The 10,681-nt window shown below is 44.2% G+C and overlaps 1 long non-coding RNA gene across 2 annotated transcripts; it reads right to left on the bottom strand.

Annotated features, from left to right (window-relative positions):
• Positions 1-2,501: 2,501 nt before the first annotated feature.
• LOC143274380 (uncharacterized) lies at positions 2,502-3,780 on the bottom strand. 2 transcript variants are annotated; one of them, XR_013053020.1, is made up of 3 exons: positions 3,671-3,780; positions 2,895-2,974; positions 2,502-2,615 (listed from the first exon to the last, which is right to left on the bottom strand). It is a non-coding gene; the product is annotated as an uncharacterized LOC143274380 (long non-coding RNA). The 2 variants fall into 2 exon arrangements; XR_013053021.1 differs by having other exon boundaries at positions 2,505-2,611.
• Positions 3,781-10,681: the final 6,901 nt, after the last annotated feature.

Raw genomic sequence — 10,681 nt, 5'->3', positions numbered from 1 at the left:
CTTCCTGCTGTGCCTCTGAACCCCGACAGGGATCCCAGGGACCAGCTACCACACCTCTCCACCCCAGGAGGACATGGAGTCCCCATGAGTGCCTGTAGACAGCATCTAACTAGAACAAGTGGTTCAGCACCACGGCACTGTTCACCAGCCTGATTCCTAGAAATCCCATCTTACCTGGACCCACTGGACCGTGGGGACTTTTTCCAGGGGCTGCAATTTTATTCTATTGTTTGAGAAACTCGAGTGTGTTGCTGATAGGACCTATGAACAACCCCAAATTTTTCAAAACTAATTTTGTATCCTTCGAGAGCATTTTTTCTGAATCATTACAATAGGCTGAAGTTGGGTCTTCTCTTGGAAGACTGGCACTTGTCAAAACTGGAGCAGTTGGGGTGGGTGACTGTCTCCGGTCTGTTATTGTGTGCTTACGTTTCTTCCCAAACAATGGCAACAGTGAAAGTTGCCCCCTGCTTTCTTTCATCCCAGCACTGTAATTAACGCAGTAAACAATAGGCCCTTCTGTACAGGTACTGGCAGGAAGCCTGCCCATCCTCTGAGCCAGGACTGATGCTGTAGGGCCAGCTTATTTTTTAAATGACTCATTTTTCTATCTTAAAGATATATCACCATAGCCCTGTGAACCACCACCGTTAAGGGACTGCTCTGTGAGGACCATTGTCTAGACCTTTCCCCTCCACATCTCTGCTGGGATTTCCGGAGGATAAAGGTTGATGCAGGCTGCGGCTGCCTTGGCCTGCCAGCACTCAGACAGACGGACAGGAAGAGGTACCTCATCAGAGCAGCCGTTACCAACCCCGAATTTTAATCGTCAGATGCAGAATTAAGGCATTTGGTCGACTCTATTAAAATCCTGCTTTTAAAATTAGATAACTGACTTCACCACTGTCAGAGGATTTTCCTCTTTTCTTCTTTTTAGACACTTGCTTTTTCTGTGTTCCATTTTTGCTATAAAAAAAAAAAGGCACACCATTAAAACCGGTTAAGAAATGTCTGCACCATTGAAAGACCTAAAAGATAAAGGCACCCTTATATTTGTATTTCTCTAGCCAGATGCTAAAATGAAGCATATAGTTTGGGTATTTCAGTCCCAGTTTAGAATTAAAAGTCTCAGTTCCTACTGATAATTCACAGAAATCGTGTTTCAGAGAGAAGGTAGACTGCATGACAGCGCAGGGTCCTGCCTTTCTCATCAAGTGTAATTCTGCAGAGAAGTAACCAGCTGACTAACCTTAAAACCAGTTAGCTGAGTTTTAAGATTTCTCGGGATTTTTGTTCACTTCTCCCATAAAACAAAATTGCTCCATATTTTGTACCAAAAAAAGATGAATAACTTCTGTGAAATTAAGACAAATACTGTCATTACACCAAAAAGAAACATGTCATCAAAATACCTAGTGAATAAGGAAATCTGCTCCTCTGTGAAAATAAAATAAGTAGTTAAAAAGTGAAGTGGTTTTATAAAATTAATTACTAAAACAGTTGACCCTAGATAACACATTTCACAAAAATGCTTGGTTTCTCTCTTACACCCTTTCTCCCAAGAGTCAACCCAATGGGTTTCACATCAAGTAATTCATTTCAAGAAATGGGGGCAGACAAATACCTGTCTCCGGCTGGTTTAACACAGACTCAGGATAGATTGTCCTGCGACCGGCCACGGGCAGATCAAGCTTTGGCTAAACAGATCATGAGCCTAGAGCACACTCACTAAAACACACACACACACACACACACACACACACACACACACACACACACACAGTTTGTATTTGCACTTTGGGCAGAAATATTAATAAGCCAGCATTGGTCCTTCTGCATTTTGGATAGTTAGCTCTATCAAATCCATTATTTAAACATTTACTGCACACCTAAAACAATGAGCCTCCCTCTGAGAACAGCCGATGATTGCTTCTTTTGATTAATGCCTTCATTTAAAGTAAAACTGTAATTGTGAGTCAACTCTACTTGACAATAGGCAGAAATGATGGGAAAACAAACTGAAATCAGGGTGTGGTCCACGTTGGATTCCATCCCAATCCCCCCCCCCCACCGAAGGAAGACTCCTTCCCCAGCAGAAATGTAGCACCAAGCAACATTCCATGCATTCAGAAACAGCCAATACTGATTCTCTCAGAAGACCTGTTAAAAACAATTTCTTTATGATACCGAGGAATCACCAGGCAAAAACATCACACTCGGCTTTTCCCTCTACATTTGTCAAGTGGGCTATTTATGGACCCAGACTTGATTTGTAAAACATCGTGTCGGGGTGTGTCATCGTTTTGTTAATTTCCAGATGAACAGGCTAAGCAGTTGTAAATACCTCTTGTCAGTCTATCTGTCACTTATTCTCCCACACAGAAGCCGTCTAGTAACCCACTGGGCAGATTCCGCACAGAGCCACCGTGGAAAGCTCGCAGCGCGTGTACAACTGCAGGGCGGAGGAGAGATCGCGAAGGTGGCAGGAGGTGATGGCCATGGAGGTGGCGTGGCCTGGTCCTTTAGTTACGCTGGCACCATCCTTCACGCTTGAAGTTGCGTGTTCTCCGGGCCTTCCTTGGTTTACCGCTCTAAAGAAGTGTTTTCACAGCTACCTTAGACAGTGTGATGAGGAAGCAATGGATACTCGTCGTGACAGGCAAAGGATATGGAGGTATATGTTTCTTAGCATTTCTCAGAACTAACAGATACCGTTACGATACTAAGAAAGCATGCTTTGACACACCTACCCCCCATTGCCCACGCGCGTGCAAAAATACACACACACATACACTCACACACACAGTCCCTCTATTAAAAATTTCAAAATGGTTGCAGGTATTCATTCACAAGAAGGTTAAAGGCGTTTCCCATCGAAAGAGGGATTAACTTACCGGAGGATTCTGGGACTGCAGATGTACACTGCGGCAAAATCCTAAATTCGTCGAAAAAAATCATTTCTGGACTCCAGCTGCTAAAAATAATAGAATTATAGCAAATCATGAAGGAGATGAAAACAAGCCATTTTCACATCCCCAAGTGTTTGGGGTGGGGTGGGGGCGAGTCTTTCCTTTAAAGGATGTCTTAAACAATGCAAATTTTAAAGTGGCTTTTCTTCTCCAGAGCACGCAGCGCCATGAAATCGATAATTTTTGATCTTTCGGTTAGTAGGCAACATGGTGAGCTATTGCAGGGACCGCAGGCAGCAGACATGTTCTTGTCAGCTAAAAAATTTCATATTGTTTTTGAATCCGTTGAGATCTACAGAAGGGCTAGCACACTGGTGTTTGTTCAGCTTGCACCAAGCTATGGGGGGGTGACGCGAACCCTCAGTTTATCGACATATACATGTCGATTGCTTTATATATATTAAAAACAGGGGGTCTTACTGGATCTTAAACAAAAAAATTATGTAAAAGGAGTGGCTGGTGTGATTATAATCCCATCATGCAGGGTCCACGGTTCCCATTTAGTGAAATTTCGCAGAGGGCAACTTCTTAAGAACATCCCTGCTGTGCTGAATGAAAAGCATGAACCAACCAAAGACAGAATTCATCTGTGTTTATATTTTACAAACAATGGGAAACCCATTCTTTGTATTGCTTTTCTTCCCCCACCTTATTATTTCATGAAACTGCAGCATCTTCCCCGCCCCGCTGCAAACACTCACCACCCAGCCGCAGTGTGCCGACCCTCTCTGGCTTGTCCTTCCTCTTCCTTTCCGCTTTCACAAATTCTGCACGCGCCATCTTTGTGTGGGGGTGATGCTCTGCTAACTTCACTCAGCCATTCTCTTACAAATCCGTTCAGAAATAGAAAATTACAGTGCGCTTTGGGGGCTTAATTTGCCTGATTTCCTCCCAGGCTTCCCTTCTGACATTGAAAAATAGAGACGAAAAGGGGGAGCCCCCCCAAAAAGAGAGATTTCTACTCTCTCCATAACCTGTTGTATACAGTGGTGATAAAAATTATTATTAACATAATAGCAACAGCTGCAGCCTAAATAGAAGCTATGAGATAATTAATGTGCTACAACAAATTAATTTGGTGCAGGTGTTTCTGTTGTGAGCTGGGTAACCCAGGCCATATAAAGTCTAAATACAACGGCCATCCCCACCACTACAACAAAATGCAGAGCAAAAATATCTTGCTTGACAAAGGTGGCTATTATTTTAAAAAAAGAAAAAATCCTCCCCAACTCCACCCAGTGGTTTAGTTACAGTGAATATAGTGTTCTGTGGTGTGTTTGTGTGTGTGTGTGTACGTGTGTGTGTGTGTGTGTGTGTGTGTGTGTGTGTGTGTGTGTGTGTGTACCACAGTCCAGAGTATGGCATGTTTAAACATATGGAGGTTTTATGCTGTCTCGATTAGAAAACATATGGACCAGCCATAGTTTTTTTTTTTTAATTAAAGACAAACTGTCATATTTAAGAGCTCCATTAGTTTAACAACAAAAATTATGTGTAGCTGAGAGGAAAATAAGCATTAAGTAGTTCTTTATCTGAAGGAACACTTTTTAAAGACCGTGACACTCACCTGCCTTAGAGGAGACATGGTAACAGGGTGCCCCTCTCCACTGATGTGACCCTCACCTGCCATCAAGGTGAGTGTTTCAGGAAAAGCTGTTGCTGGCTAGACAAGGAGCATATTCCAGAAGCACTTCATATCCGGGTAGCACCAGCGGGGACCTAGAGAAGGTCATGATGCCATAAGCAAGTGTTAGCTTTCTGTTTTATATCATTCAGCAAAAAAATAAGTTTGGGCATGGAGACACAGAGGGGCATAACAGTGATTTTTTTTTTTAACTACTTGGCTAAAAAAATTTACTTAAAGATATAGTCATTTATTAGTTTTCTCCCACTAATGCTACAGTTCGCATGGCAATCTTAATTCTGTTTGTTAGAAAGCAACACACAAAATCAAGGTCAAATTTTGAAGGTTTTTGTTCATTAAGTTTTACTCTCTTGGCTGACTTTTACCATGAACTATAAGCCTTCAGTGGAATAAGTTGGTTTCTTATAGAATCCATACATTTTAATACTTTAGTACACTGATGCAGAAATTTTGCACACATAAGGGGCACTGCATTAGTACATTATTTCTTTAAAGTCTGTCTTGGTTGTGGTGCCCGGTCTGAGCCGCCCTGCCTCCTACACGGGGTGTTGAGTGTTTACCATGCAGTCGTCAGACACACACCCCATTCTTTCCTTTGTTTTAATCAAAGCCTTTTTTTTTCACAATCTCTGTTCCAGTCTACTCAGAAGTAGACTACTCAAATATTTCAAATTTACAAATCTATAATTTATATTAGAGAATGGGAGAGAGAAAACAAAAAACAAAAACAAAAACAAACAACAAAGACCATGGTGGTTTTCTCTTTTTAAAGGAGAGGGAAATGGCCAATTCTTTGGAGATAAAAGAAAAGTTGACAGGTATGAAAGTGCCCACGACTGCTGGGATTTCCCTGGGATTTCTAGCCTACGCCAGTCCAGGATGAGGCTCTGGAATCATGGAAGTGGTCTGATTGTGAAATGTGTGCAGGGAACACAAAGCGCTTTCATTTCTGTTGTGGAGAGGAACTGCCCACGGTAAACATTTCTCCTTCCACTCCGAGTTCCTTGAGAAACTGGAGCGGACCGGTCAGTGCTTGTTACTCACCCCCTTTACAACCATCCAAACCCAGCTCCAGCACCCCTTCCTCTTCGGAGGTGTTTCTCAGAGCTGTAGTCCCAGAGGGGACTCTGCACAGGTTTGAAACAATGTTTCTAAAATGATGGTTACTCTAAGTGGATTTGTTTCCGGGTGGTTGTGACATGGGAAAAGCAAACAGAGCTACTCGGATGGGTCAAGCGTTGGCTTGGCTGTGACAGTCACACCACACTGCAGCTTTCTCCTGAGCGTGATTAAAATTTCTAAATATTTTTAATTCTACAGTGTGCTTAATAATCTTATATATGTAACCCTCGGATATATATTTATTTGAACTGCCTCAATTTACTGCTGTCAATACTTAGACTGAATGTGAATGAAGCTTACCTCATTTTAAGATTAAAACCATAACTACAACTGTTGTATCTTGTCGCTCCGTTTCCCAGCTGCTTGTGTGCATGTTTTGGCTTCTGTTTGCTCCACTCACGAATTGGTCTAGAACTCTGAAGTCATTTACATAATCTGTTAAACCAACTTTTACCCATCACAACCTGTGTAACTTGTAGCTTGATTTATTGTCATTGATGAACTTTGTGAGCCTTTTAGAAACTCCCACCTTATCCTTTCTACTGGCAGATCCAAAAGCACCTCTGTTGATATAGAGTTCCACTCATGCTTTCCAGTGTAACCAGAATATACACTATACACCCAATGTAAACAATGCACAGTCTCTTGCATCACCAATTTTTTTTGATATATTTAACTTTGTGTGCATCTGTAAATATCCTGTGTCTTTTTCATCCTTACTACTGTTTTTTTAAAAAAGTGAGCAATGAGGACAAAGGATGTCTTTTAACGACAAAAGATTCTAAAATATCTCATTTAAGAATGGTTGCCTTTGGAGGCTGGAGAGGTGGTGCGATGGTTAAAAGCATTTGCAGTTCTTTCTGAGGTCTAGAGTTTAGTGCTTAACACCTGTCGCAGGAGGCTCACAAGTGCCTGTAACTCAAGCTCCAGGATATCCAGTGCCCTCTTCTGGCCTCTGTGGGTACAACACTTACGTGCACAAACCAACAGACATGCACATTTTAAAAAGAAGTCTGTTTGCCTTTGGTAGCTGGAAAGATAACTCAGTTGGTAAAGTGCTTGCCACACAAGCATGAGGACCTGGGTTCAATCCCTACAGCCCACATAACAGGCAGGCTTGGTAAACACACTCCTAATCCCAGTGTTGAAGAGAGGGGACTCTGGGGAGATCTGTGGGGCTCACAGCCAGCCTAGCCTGGTTGGTGAGGTCTAAGTCATGTTCCTAAAGAAGACCTATCTGTCTATCATCCATCCTTCTACCCATCTATCATCTCTCCACATACCCACCTACCTGCCTACCTATCTATCTATCCAAGTATGTGGAGAATTTTCCAGAAGTTTCTATATAGGACTGGGGATGCAGCTTGGTGACAGAACACATGTTTAACATGTACAAGGCCCCAGATTCCGTTACATGCAACAGAAACCACAGACCTCAGTAGAGAAGACTCTGAATGAGGCTGTCAAATGGTCATACTAGGTACTCACAGTTAACTCAGGTGTTGTAACAGTTTCCATTTCCATTAGCAATACCTGAGTGTCTAGTTTCTGATAGTTCCATCAAGGGAGGGTATGTGAAAGACACTGCTATGTCCCATCCACTCCCTAGACAATCACACTCTCCTATAACTGGGCGTGACTGCCCAGAGCTTTCTTCTGACATCAAGAAGCAGGCTTGGCTTGTGTGTGGGTGAGGGAGACGGGCAGACAGAGTGCCTGAGAGTTAATTCCCTACAAGTGCCACCAACCAGGGGTGGGGAGGGACCTGGTGGGTGAGTGCCACTGTTTTCTTACTTGCAAAATTCTGAAACGCACCCCACACTGTCTCCCTCAGTTTCACGTCTAAGCTCTGCAACACTGAGCTCAGTGTTTTAGAATACCATGTGTACTTAAAATTTTTTATCTTTATTAGAAATTTAGCTTATGAGAGGTTCTCAAACACCCATTTGCTATAGGAGTCTAGCCTATCTCTTCCAGAACTCCCCACCATTATGAAAATTATCCTTGGATTAATTGTGTCTGATGTTATGACTGGCCACCTAAACCTACTTCCTGTTTCTTCTTGCAAATGACTGTGAGTCTTTTGGCTTTCCTCCATACTCATCCTCTGCTTCCCTTGTGGCAGAGACATTTCCACAGCATGTCTACCTACAGTAGCCTCTAGGAATCATTTGACTTTCTCAGGTTCATATAGCCCCTAGTTCTCTCTATTTTGTTCTGAGCAGAGCAATGCTGTATGCTCTTTCCCTGGGTCTTTGGACATTATCATTCCTAAAATAGCAGTGTTCTTTTTTTATTTCAAGCTAAAAACAAAACACATTGAGAGGGCTCCTAATTTAATAGTTCTCAAAAATCTGATTTCTATGGCTCATCACACTGCTGTTTATATTTTAGATCCATTTTGTCTTAATAAGTGTTCACTCAGAAAAAGAGAAGGGCAGAGAAGAAGAGGGAGGGAAAGAGGGAGAAAGGAAGGAAGGCGTGGCTTTCACTTACTTCTTAGCTGTTGTAAAATACCCATGAACTTGATTAAACTTAATTGTTTTCACCAAACTAGACTAACCAACTTTGAAATATTGATTGCTAGCTATCTGTGTGACCAGTCTTAGGTAGGGTTTCCGTTGCTGTGAAGATACACCATGACCATGGCAACTCTTATAAGGAAAACATAGAATTGGGGTGGCGCACTTACAGTTCAGTCCATTATCCTCATGGCGGGAGCATGGCAGTGTGCAAGCAGACATGGTGTTAGCTACATCTTGATTAGAAGGCAACAGGAAGTGAACTGTCTCACTGGCAGTAGCTTGAGCATAGGAAACCTCAAAGCCCACTCCCACAGTGACATACTTCCTCCAATAAGGCCACGCCTCCTCCATCAAGGCCACACCTCCTCCATCAAGGCCACACCTCCTCCATCAAGGCCACACCTTCTCCATCAAGGCCGCACCTCCTCCATCAAGGCCACACCTCCTAATAGTGCCACTCCCTTTGGGGGCCATTTTCTTTCAAACCACCACACCGTCTACGAACGTTTCTCAGGCACTCCGTACTTGTTTATGCTACCCCAAGCCCAGTCTGCTGTGATCTCATCCAGATCATACCTGAGAGAATCATTCTTTAGCAAAGGACACTTGATGGTCTTTGGCCTTCTCCAAAGAGGCAGAATCTTCTCTCAGAACAAGTGAGCAAAGCCTCCTCATTCTGTGGATCTGGTTAGCTGTCTTACCCTTGAATGTGAGCCAAGGGAGGCAACCCAAGTTCTCACTCTCACAGATGCTTGACGCTCCATCTGCATTGTCCTGAACAGTACGCAGACACTCTGACACTCCGTGTGTCTATCTCTGCTCACCTTAACTGGGAGCAAATTGTGATGGCTGATTCTGCCAACCTGACGGGATCCAGACTTAAGCCTCTGAGCAGGCCTGTGAGGGAGTTTCTAGATTGCATTAATTGAGGTACGAAGACCCACCCCGAAATGTGGACAACACTATTCCATGGACTGGGGTGCTGAGTAAGAAGACAGAGGAAGTGAGCCGAGCATCTCTCTGCTTCCTGACTGGGTGTCATGTGACCGGCCGCCTCGCGCTCCTGCGGCGTGCCTCCCCATCTGCGCCTATGAGCCAAAAATCACCCTTCCCTTCCGTAATCTGGAACCAGGAAAGGAAAACCCGGCGGCAAAATGCCCAGCCCCAATCCCTCTACAAGTTTCTGGTCTCTGGGGAAACTTATATCGTCACCGCCCACCCGCTCATCAGAATACTTCTCCCCAGTGTCCCAGGCTGCGGGACGTAAGTCAGCCATTATAATAAAGGTGGCGGTGACAGATCTCCAGGAAGTGAGCCTGCCAAGTGAGGGAGGGAGGCACATCAGAGGGACCCGGCTTGCCTGGCTGCTAATGAGCACACAGAGGGCTTTTCTTGCTTATGGGTGAAAAAGATGGGAGTCTATTTGAAGATGAAGCATGAGACAATGCCATCACAGAGCCTCCTAATATGGCTGGTGCCATGGTCAGGAAATGCCTTGTTCTTATGCTCCAGGAGACATAGGTGCTCCGATGCTTGTTTATTGAATGTATCCAACTCGGTAAGACCACAGGCTAGCCAAGCCTCTTACACAATGGAGCTGTGCACAGGGTGATTACACTTGATTGACTTAATTGCCTTGAGTTTCGTGGATAAGGTTTTCTGGCCTCTCTGCTTCAGTTGAAAGAATAAAGATCTCCCAGTACTATTGTCAATTCATCTCTAAAGGATTTCCAGAATGCAGAGTGCCTCTTGTACTCTCTTCTTCTAGAGAGAGCGAGGGAGAGAGAGAGAACACGCATGTGTGTGTATATGTACATGCATGTGTAGATCAGAGGTCCGCTTCAGGGGATGGTCCTCAGGAACTGTCCACCTTGTTTATTGAGACAGGGCCTCTCACTGGCCTGGAGCACCAAGGAGGCTAAGCTTTCTGGACATGGAGCCCCAGGCATCTGTCTGTCTCCACCTTTCCCGAGCTAGGCTTGCAAGCACAAGCTGCCATGCTGGCCCACTTTGGCCTGAGTTCAGGGTATTGATCTCACATCCTCACATGGGCAAGAGAAGCGCCTCCCCAGCTCAGTCCTTCCCCCGTAGCTCTGACGGAGCTCACTCAGAACTCCACAGCCCTGTCAACTCCTGTGTAAAGAATGCCCCATTTTTCCACCTTGACTGTGGGGATGTGGCCCTCAGCAGGAAGACACCTGGCATTATTCCCTGGTATCCTGAAAGGAAATAAAGCCACAGTCTTGCCTCAGGTGCTTAACGTGACTGTGGAATTCCCCTAGGCCTGCACCCAAGACTGAATCATCAACCTTTCCCTTCCCTTTCTACATCACGTGGTTATTACTGAAGCCTGGCAGTCAGAAAGGCAGAGATGCTCCCAGTGCGTGGATCACAGCAGGCTTTGCAGAAGACTTTCTGGA

The sequence above is a fragment of the Peromyscus maniculatus genome, chromosome 7 (genome assembly GCF_049852395.1).
Source record: "Peromyscus maniculatus bairdii isolate BWxNUB_F1_BW_parent chromosome 7, HU_Pman_BW_mat_3.1, whole genome shotgun sequence".
Lineage (NCBI taxonomy): Eukaryota > Metazoa > Chordata > Mammalia > Rodentia > Cricetidae > Peromyscus > Peromyscus maniculatus.
This window is presented reverse-complemented; position numbering and strand designations above follow the sequence as displayed.